This window comes from Bactrocera dorsalis, chromosome 3, assembly GCF_023373825.1.
Source record: "Bactrocera dorsalis isolate Fly_Bdor chromosome 3, ASM2337382v1, whole genome shotgun sequence".
NCBI classification, from domain to species: domain Eukaryota; kingdom Metazoa; phylum Arthropoda; class Insecta; order Diptera; family Tephritidae; genus Bactrocera; species Bactrocera dorsalis.
In genome coordinates, this window is record NC_064305.1 from 49,269,045 (window position 1) to 49,279,655 (window position 10,611).

General features: G+C 39.4%; 1 protein-coding gene across 4 annotated transcripts in view; it reads left to right on the forward strand.

Annotated features, from left to right (window-relative positions):
* Positions 1-10,611, forward strand: part of LOC125777122 (uncharacterized) — a 358,233-nt gene that overhangs the window by 213,854 nt on the left and 133,768 nt on the right. The gene's annotated exons all lie outside the window — the stretch shown is intronic.

Sequence of the window (10,611 nt, forward strand, 5' to 3'; positions counted from 1 at the left end):
TGCAACTTATTTGTTGAAATTCGATATCTGTTATCTTGCTATCACTTGTTTGTTATTGTTGAGATGCGGAGGTGGTTATCGCAGTGGATTATTCTATGGTCAGATGTTTGTTGTTTATATGTCGAGAATGGTTTTCTAGATAATGCATGTTTGGTTAGTATTGTAATAATAGTTCATTTCTATTGTTCGACTGATAGTGCATGTCAAAACAAGTTCTATCGGTTTACATAGTTCGTCTTTGTTTAGGACAGTGGTAGGCATTTCTTACCACAATTGTGCAAACTAACTTCACACGTACGCTTAAGTGCCCTGGAGACGATCAAATAATTGCGTCAAACAGTGCATATGTGTTAGTGATGTTCAATCGTGTGTTGCCCGCAAACGTTCAAATTAACACGTCAAACATCAGTTTATTTTTGATCTTGTAGCGAACGGTCGTCATGTCATCGTCGGATGATGATTATCTTTTATTGGCATGTGCTGCAATTCTTATGAAAAAAAAAATGAAAAATTTTATTATTTTAATTTATTTGATTTGTTTTGATTTTATTTTATTTTAGTTTATTTATTTTATTTTATTTTATTTTATTTTATTTATTTTATTTTATTTATTTTATTTTATTTGATTTTACTTTAATTATTTTATTATTGTAATTTATTTGATTTGATTTTATTTTATTTATTTTATTTGATTTTACTTTAATTATTTTATTATTTTAATTTATTTGATTTGATTTTATTTATTTTAAAATTTTACGCTTATTTCACTTAACTTTTTTCTTCTTCACTTCACTCTTTTTCGCTTCACTTCACTTTTCCGCAAGTATGTATGTCCTCTTCGCTTGAAGTCTTCACTGCAAATGAGTCATGCTTGTCAAACATGAGTGGAGACGATCAAATTATCGTCCGTCAAATAGAAATATCAAAAATTTTTGATTTTCATCAAACAGAGCCGACAACAAGTCGGTGTAGCGTACGTGTAGCCGACGAGAGCCGACGACACCAACACAATTAAAGTGTTTGACGCAATTATTTGATCGTCTCCAGGGCACTTTACGCCCTATCGTTCAGTCGTTGTCGAGCCAGCAATGAATTAACATCACGTAAGACTATAGCGCAAAACCAAATATGCCCTGCGAGAAATATTTTATGTTTCTAAATGCCTTTGGTGCCATGCAATGCCTTTTATGTTCCAAGTCTTTTAAAGATAATAGGGAATATATCCTTAAAAGACATTTTGTTAATTTTCATTATTTTATAATTTTGCTTATAAAATTTGCTTAATTTTAATTCCAATTTCTCACTGGGCTACTTTTTTTTCGTGCTCACCAACATAGTGACAGATCCTCTCATGCCGACCACTGGTTTAGGATGTATATTAACAGATAAGATGTATGTATGTGAGTGTGTGTGTGACCCGGAGCGAGGCTATGTCGTAAATCGCGCATTGATCTGCATGTTCATACATTCATACATACATACCTATGTATATGTACATATGTATAACATCACGTAAGACTATAGCGCAAAACCAAATATGCCCTGCGAGAAATATTTTATGTTTCTAAATGCCTTTGGTGCCATGCAATGCCTTTTATGTTCCAAGTCTTTTAAAGATAATAGGGAATATATCCTTAAAAGACATTTTGTTAATTTTCATTATTTTATAATTTTGCTTATAAAATTTGCTTAATTTTAATTCCAATTTCTCACTGGGCTACTTTTTTTTCGTGCTCACCAACATAGTGACAGATCCTCTCATGCCGACCACTGGTTTAGGGTGTATATTAACAGATAAGATGTATGTATGTGAGTGTGTGTGTGACCCGGAGCGAGGCTATGTCGTAAATCGCGCATTGATCTGCATGTTCATACATTCATACATACATACCTATGTATATGTACATATATTTGCATACTTCTACTTCTTTACCGGCGTAGACACCGCTTACGCCAGGGATGAGCATATAATAGGCTAGTTAGTGAACAACGCAGAATCGTGGGTCGTGTCAGCTGGCACGACCTATCTTATGGGCGCGCAATGTAACTGAACAGTGAAAAACGCTACTCCCTTCTCTCTGACGTGACGATGACGTGAGAATCTGCGACATTTGGATTTTTGCCGTCGCAAACGTCTCAGCTGATTGCTCTCTCACAACGCAGGGTTGCCAATATCGATATACTGCAGTAATTATCAACTTTTATAATTCAATCTGTTCAATATGTTTGAAATTTTCTTAAAATAACTCAAAATCAGAGTCGAATGCTATTATTTATAAATATATAAACTATTTTTAATAGTTTGTTTTTAGTTTTGATATTTTATATTGTAAAAAATTGTAATTGAAAACAAAGATGTGCTCAAAACTATATAGGCGTATTGGGCAATGGCAACATTGTTCAAATGAAAACAAAGCAAAGATGGCTGATTTCTGCGTTTTTACCACGTTTTTGACTGTGCACACATTTTGCCGATAAGGAAGGAAAAGGAAGGAAGGGAGTAGCGTTTTTGACTAGCTAGCCTTTTAGCCCTCAGTGGCATTTTGCCCGTGCGGGCACGAGTGCACATTTTGAGGGCTTGGTGAGGGGTTCATCGCGGGCAAACATGAAGAGGGAAGTAAGAGAAACGTATTTTAACACACCATGTTTACAAATGAGAGCGCACGCATATATGGGAAGTTGCACTGTGGGTAATAACAGTAAAATTGTCTAACAATTTTAAGTTTCTTTGTAACTACTATAAATTTATAAAATGTAAGACAAATAAAAAAAAGTATAATAAATATTTGATTTTAGTAATCATTTTTTTAATATGTCTTTATATCAGCATTTAATTATGTTTATTTGAAATAATAAATTATATGTTTGGTTAATGTCGTTTGCTATATGAGAGCGCAATGTAAATAATTACCCAATAACCCTTCTACCACCCGCCAGTCCTAGAATTTCCAACGACTCAGCTGATTGCTGTCTCACACCGCAGGGTTGCCAGGCTCGATATACTGTCGTAATTACAAAAACCGTCTTCAATATATTTGAAATTTTCTTAAAATTACTCAAATTCAGAATCCAATGCTATTATTTACAAATATATAAACTAGTTTTAATAGTTTGATTTCAGTTTTGATATTTTTTATTATGAAAAATTATAATTGAAAACTTAGATGTGTACAAAACTACATATGCGTATTGAGTAATGGCAACATTGTTCGAATGAAAACGAGAACAAAACGCTTGCCGCTCGTGGCGAAGTGAGAAGATGTTTCTACCATTAGCGTTTGTATTCTATTTGTGTGCTTAGCCACTCTCAATTAATAATGCCATACCGCGCAAATATTGTATATTTTTATTTGATGATTTCTTATATTTTTGAAAATATGTGTTCTCTTTCTATAGCGCATATTATTATTTTAATACATTTCCAGAGGCAACTTAGATTTTTAAAATTTAACAAAACAATTATAGAAAAAAACCCCAATTCTTTGATTTTGATAAAACAACCAAACTGAAAATATCACAAATCATATATTTATATAAGCATTTTCATTAAATGGAACTGCAATATGTTTAAACACAATATGTAAATATAACGGTCACAAGTATATTTTCTTTTTTATATATGCAGATATGCATATGTACGTATAAAAGCCCACAACTTGAGAAAAGTTTGCCCAATTGTATCTAAAATGAATTTTTACAACTGGCATCACCACCATTAACTGATCTATCACATGTACATACAGTGGTGTAAACAAAATAGGAACAAATATAGGTGTTGTGAAGTTTTAATATGTGCTGTTTTCTTATTAAATAAAATTGTTTTTAGATAAAAGTATAACTTATATATTTTTTCCTAACAGTGATTAGAATTTCCAACCATGCAAAGGTAAATAAAAACAAATTTTAATGCGAAACTTTAAACCCTGCAAATTATGTTTACCTCTTTTTGTTCACACAACTGTACAATTCCGATATGAAGTAAACTTCCGCTCTTTAATTTGTGTACAATGTCAGTATTGCCGCAACCACTCTGCGATGAACATTAAGTTACGGGCGAATGTAATTGATTTTTTTCGCAACTTGTTATGCCCTTCTCTCCGTAAACTGATATTCCCCTCATCTAGCCCCCGAGCGCACTTTGCTAACTTTGCGGGCTAAAAATGTGCCCATCCCTGGCTTACGCAATTATAGCCGAGTCAACAACAGCGCGCCAGTCGTTTCTTCTCTTCGCTACGTGGCGCCAATTGGATATTCCAAGCGAAGCCAGGTCCTTCTCCACTTGGTCCTTCCAACGGAGTGGAGGTCTTCCTCTTCCTCTGCTTCCCGCGGCGGGTACTGCATCGAATACTTTCAGAGCTGGAGTGTTTTCGTCCATCCGGATAACATGACTTAGCCAGCGTAGCCGCTGTCTTTTAATTCGCTGAACTATGTCAATGTCGTCGTATATCTCGTACAGCTCATCGTTCCATCGAATGCGATATTCGCCGTGGCCAACGCGCAAAGGACCATAAATCTTTCGCAGAACTTTTCTCTCGAAAACTCGCAACGTCGACTAATCCGTTGTTGTCATCGTCCAAGCCTCTGCACCATATAGTAGAACGGGAATTATGAGCGACTTATAGAGTTTGGCTTTTGTTCGTCGAGAGAGGACTTTACTTTTCAATTGCCTACTCAGTCCGAAGTAGCACCTGTTGGCAAGAGTAATCCTGCGTTGGATTTCCAGGCTGACATTGTTGGTGGTGTTAATGCTGGTTCCTAAATAGACGAAATTATCTACAACTTCAAACTGTCAACAGTGACGTGGGAGCCAAGTCGCGAGTGCGACGACTGTTTGTTTGATGACAGGAGATATTTCGTCTTGCCCTCGTTCACTGCCAGACCCATTTGCGTTGGTTCCTTGTTCAGTCTGGAGAAAGCAGAACTAACGGCGCGGGTGTTTAGACCGATGATATCAATATCATCGGCATACGCCAGCAGCTGTACACTCTAATAAAAGATTGTACCTGCTCGATTCAGTTCTGCAGCTCGAATAATTTTCTCCAGCAGCAGATTGAAGAAGTCGCACGATAGGGAATCGCCTTGTCTGAAACCTCGTTTGGTATCGAACGGATCGGAGAGGTCATTCCCGATCCTGACGGAGCTTTTCGTGTTGCTCAACGTCGGTTTACACAGCCGTATTAGTTTTGCGGGGATACCAAATTCAGACATCGCGGCATAAAGGCAGCTCCTATTCGTGCTGTCGAAAGCAGCTTTGAAATCGACGAATAGGTGGTGAGTGTCGATTCTCCTTTCACGGGTCTTTTCCAAGATTTGGCGCATGGTGAATATTTGGTCGGTTGTTGATTTACCAGGTCTGAAGCCACACTGATAAGGTCCAATCAGTTTGTTGACGGTGGGTTTTAATCTTTCACACAATACGCTCGATAGAACCTTGTACGCGATGTTGAGGAGGCTTATCCCACGGTAGTTGGCGCAGATTGTGGGGTCTCCTTTTTTATGGATTGGGCATAGCACACTTAAATTCCAATCGTTGGGCATGCTTTCGTCCGACCATATTTTACAAAGAAGCTTTTTATCAGTTCTTCGCCGAATAGCTCGGCCGGCAATCCATAGGCCCCGCCGCTTTGTTGTTCTTCAGGCGGGCAATTGCTATTCGAACTTCTTCATGGTGTGGTAATGCGACGTCTGCTCCATCGCCATCGATTGGGGAATCGTGTTCGGCTTCTCCTGGCGTTGCGCGTTCACTGTCATTCAGCAGGCTGGAAAAGTGTTCCCTCCATAATTTAAGTGTGCTCTGGGCATCGGTGACTAGATCACCTTTGGGGGTTCTATAAGAGTATGCTACGGTCTTGAAACCTTCTGTAAGCCGCCGCAATTTTTGTAGAATTTTCGAGCATTACCCCTGTCGGCCAGCTTATCAAGCTCTTCGTACTCACGCATTTCGGTCTCTTTCTTTTTCTGTCTGCAAATGCGTCTCGCTTCCCTCTTCAACTCTCGGTATCTATCCCATCCCGCACGTGTTGTGGTCGATCGTAACGTTGCGAGGTAGGCAGCCTGTTTTCTCTCCGCTGCGACACGGCACTCCTCGCTATGCTATAGTAATCCGATCTGAAAAATTTTTTCGGAGATTATATTATGTATTACCTTAAGCAGTAATTCATGTCAAATTTCGTGAAGATACCACGTCAAATGCGAAAGTTTTTCACACAAACCCTTGATTCCGATCGGCAGCCATATGCTATAGTAAGCTGAACAATTTCTTCGGAGATTGTATTGTTGCCCTAGTAAATAATCTGTACCAACTTTTGTGAAGATACATTGTCAAATGTGAAAGTTTTCCATACAAGAACTTGATTCCGATCTTTCAGTTTGTATGTCAGATATATGTTATAGTGGTGTGATGTCGGCAGTTCCGACAAATGAGCAGTTTCTTGAAAAGGAAATGACATTTGCAAAATTTCAAAACGATATTTTAAAAACTGAGGGACTAGTTCGTATATATACAGGACGGACAGACAACGTCCGGTGTGTTTTACGTGGGTACCTGCTGACGACAACCTTACTCCACGGCGCTCAAAAGCACAGCGGATCAAATCAATGCGTTGATCAGCACCCTAAGAATGCTAAGCATTTTCAGTACCAATTGGCAGTGTGGAATGGACACACTAACCACCTTGGTCGGGTTCGAGGCCCATCTGAAACCTCTGCCGTGCTTTGGGTCCGACACTCGGTTGCAATGCAACTCCACATTCAACTGACAAAGTCAGTTCTTCCCGCGATTTGGGTTTCAACCACAACCACCACGATACTCCCCGAGGGGCCAGTCCGCATGAGCAGGTTGGAGTTACCTCCAAGGGCTCCTGCTCCCCGTGGTACCAGAATTAAGTCTCCGGTCAGACCTCGTATCCGAAACTAGTTGAGCTTCCATACTGCTCTGGACTGGTGGCCAGAGGTTGGACCCCATACATACATCACTTACACACACCAATCACACAAAAAACTAAAAACCCTAACTTCCAGCTAACCGCCTTCGCCGCTTAAATAAATCACGCGCAAACGACCCTAGCTGTTCGGTATTCCAACTAATGGAGATCACACCACTAACATCTAATCGTCCATCAGTCCAACTAATCCCCATACCACCCAGATCCCTAATGTCCGAGTACATCGGGCACTCCGCAATTAAATGTGACCAGTTTTCTAAAACTGCCCCACAAAAACACCCTGACGTATCTGATAACCTAATAACACCTGCATCGCATCCGTTGAGACGGTGCGACATACAGGCAAGCAAGCAAGCATCATACAACGCTGTATTGAGAGGAGTTTTTGAGACCCCAAGACAGTCGTGGCTGCCTCCCACCATACAGGGGCTCCATATGTGGCACAGGCCACAAACAAGCCACGATATATGGTGCGGACAGCACGACGTCCGAGACCCCAATCGCTCCTCAAAATACGTCGTATTTTGCCTACGGTTGCCTGCAGTCGCTCCTTCACATTCGCAAAGTGTGGAGTAAAACACAACCTTTCACTTATGGTCAACCCCAGATACTTGACTTGCGTCACATATCTGATGCTGACCCCGTTCACACGGACAATCGGTGGACGAGACGGCGACAATCTACCTTTCAGCAGCATTGCCACCTTTCAGCAGCATTTGTCCATCGATATGTCAACCCCCACACCTAAACCCCAAGAATTAACGATCTCTAAGAGATCTCTTCCCGCCCGTTCTAATTCCAACCTCGAGCGACCTTCAACCATAAGAAGAAGGTCATCCGCATACGCGCAAAATTTACAGAGTGGCTCGAGCTGCCCAAGCAGAGTGTCCATCATAAGGTTCCAAATATATCGACCACAGATGGAACCCTGCGGGCAGCCTCGAACAACTTCAATCTCCACACTCCCATTCATGCCGACAAGAGAGGCCTTTCTGTCCGAAAAATAACTCCGCCAAAGCGTAATTTCCGGACAGCCAAGCTCCTCCAGCCGTTGCAACACTCGATCCCAGCTTAGGTAGTCAAATGCACCCTTGAAGTCAACAAATATGCCAAGGACATACTTGTTGACATTCTCCCTAACGACATTCTGTACAAAAAACCACGCATCCTGTATACTGCGTCCTTTCCTGAACCCAAACTGCCTATCCGACCACATACCCCGTGTTAGCTCCTGAAGCCGTTCCACCATGACTCTTTCCAGCACTTTTCCAAGTACTGGAAGGAGACTGATGCCCCGATAAGATCGAGGATCGCTCCTGACCTTATTAGGGGACTTCAGGAAGGACGGACAGACAGACAGACGGACAGACAGACGGACATGGCTAAATCGACTCAGCTCAACATACTGATCATTTATATTTATACTTTATAGGGTCTCCGCCGCTTCCTTCTGGGTGTTACAAACTTCGTGACAAACTTAATAGACCCTGTTCAGGGTATAAAAATCATAAATTGAACATCTTCTGGTGTTTGTTCTAAGAAAGAAGTGAGAAAAGAAACGAAAGATGCGTGCGACACTTGTTATTATGATACATATGTATGTGGCTCGCATTTGCTTTCATAAACATACAGACAAATGTGCCAAAGAAATATTATACATATGTACAGCTGTGTTCATTGAGATAGCAGTGCAAGAGATGCGAAAATATATAACGGTTTTTTTGCATACTCCTATCTGTTAGTTGATCGCTTGCGCATTGTTTTTGGAAAATGGAATATAAAAAACAGAAGAATATAAAAATCCTGCTGGATTTGATGTATTTGATGCTTTTTTTTCATATTTTTTGCGAAAATCTATAACTTTTTGGCTGTCCACTGAATTAGCAGTTTTTAATTTTTCTCAACGAAAAGTGCCGAGAAAAATTGTAAATTTTTTAATAGTGAGTTCGATTAAGTTTATTATTGTAAGTTAATACACTATAACAATGAAAAAATTTAAATTTTAGTGAGTAAAGGACCTCACTGCTCCAAGAAAGATAGGCTTTTGCTTGTTGAGCTTAAGAAGAGATATACAAAATCGTTTAAAATATTCTGCCAAGATGGTATACAATAACTTAAGAATTGAAGCCCGAAAATCGTGGTGCCCTATGCAAAACTACAAATTTAGAGGACCGACGCATAGTGCGCTTCTGCAAAAGCAATCCTTTTGCATCCTCTAGGGAAATAAAAGCGGAGCGGAGATTGGGGATCAGCGACAAAACTATTCGACGACGACTGATTAAGGGGGTATTCTGCTCTATGATTAAAAAAATATCGATGTTTTTTTTGCATATTTTGAATGTTTAAACTTCAAAAATATGGCCTTGGAAGGTATATTCAAAATTTCAAAGTTAGACTTATTTTCGGAGATACAGCCGATTTTGTGACGTGGCGTCCGTGTTCACTAGAATTGTCTCCTAAACTTTAAACGCGATTTTCTCGAAACTACTTTTTTTGAGGTGGTTGACATGATATCTCAAGTTCTACTGAACCGATTCCTTTGAAATTTGGTATATATCTTTTTTATACAATGCTCTATCGTGTCTGCCTTCGATTTCCAAAAATTTTGATTTGAAGTATTTATAAAAAATTCGAAAATTAAAAAAAAAATCGGGTCAAAAAATTTTTTTTCTAGTCAACGACATTTTGTTATTATTATTATTTTTTTTAAAAACGTCAACCCGATAACGACATCCTTACTAATGAAGAATCTTCCTGTTTTTTGTGTTTTAGATCTCTACAAGGGTTGAAATCACGTCACCCAGGACACACTGTTTTTTTGAAGCCCCCACTCCACCGGGCCGGTACGGGCCGTATCTCGACGAATTTTTGTTTTTTTTTTTCTTATAATTTTTTTATATTATTAAAATGTCAATAAAAAAACATAAAAAATGGATTGTAAAAATGTTCATTTTTTTATCTTAGTTCAAATAGTGTGTACAATTCATGTGTCTAGACCAGAATACTCCCTTAATGAATATTTGAATGCGTGAAGCCCTCGAAAGGTGCCTTTACTTATCAAAGCCCAGTTGGAGATTGTTGGAGATTGCCAAAAGCCATTTGAACTGGCCAATTCAAAACGGGGCAATATCCTTTGGACAGATGAGTCCAAAATGGTCTTGTTTTGTGTAGCAGGTTCTAGACAGTACGTCCGTAGACCCCCAAAACACAGAGTATATTCCAAATTATGCGGTCAAGACAATAAATCACGGTAGCTTCAAAATTTTGATATGGACCTGTTTTTCCTATAGCGGTGTGGGCCCAATACATATGATCGTTGGGATCATGAATCAAAATGTGTACGTGGAAATATTAAGGAACGCTTGCTGCCATATCCCAGTAGGAATATGCCCTTAAAATGGACACTCCAGCAGGATCCAAAACACACCAGCAAATTAGCCAAAAATCGGCTCAGCCAAGAAAAAAGAAATTTGATGCCATGCTTTCCAGCTCAATCCCCGGATCTCAACCTCACATCAAACTTATGGGGAGACGTCAAGAACTTTATTTCAAAGCAATCCTTATCTTGTAAGCCGCAGTTTGGCAGGTGTTCGAAAAGCATGGGCGTAGACTCCCTTAAGCGTTGCCAGGACTTGGTCGACTCCATGCCCAGTAGTACGAGGCTGTA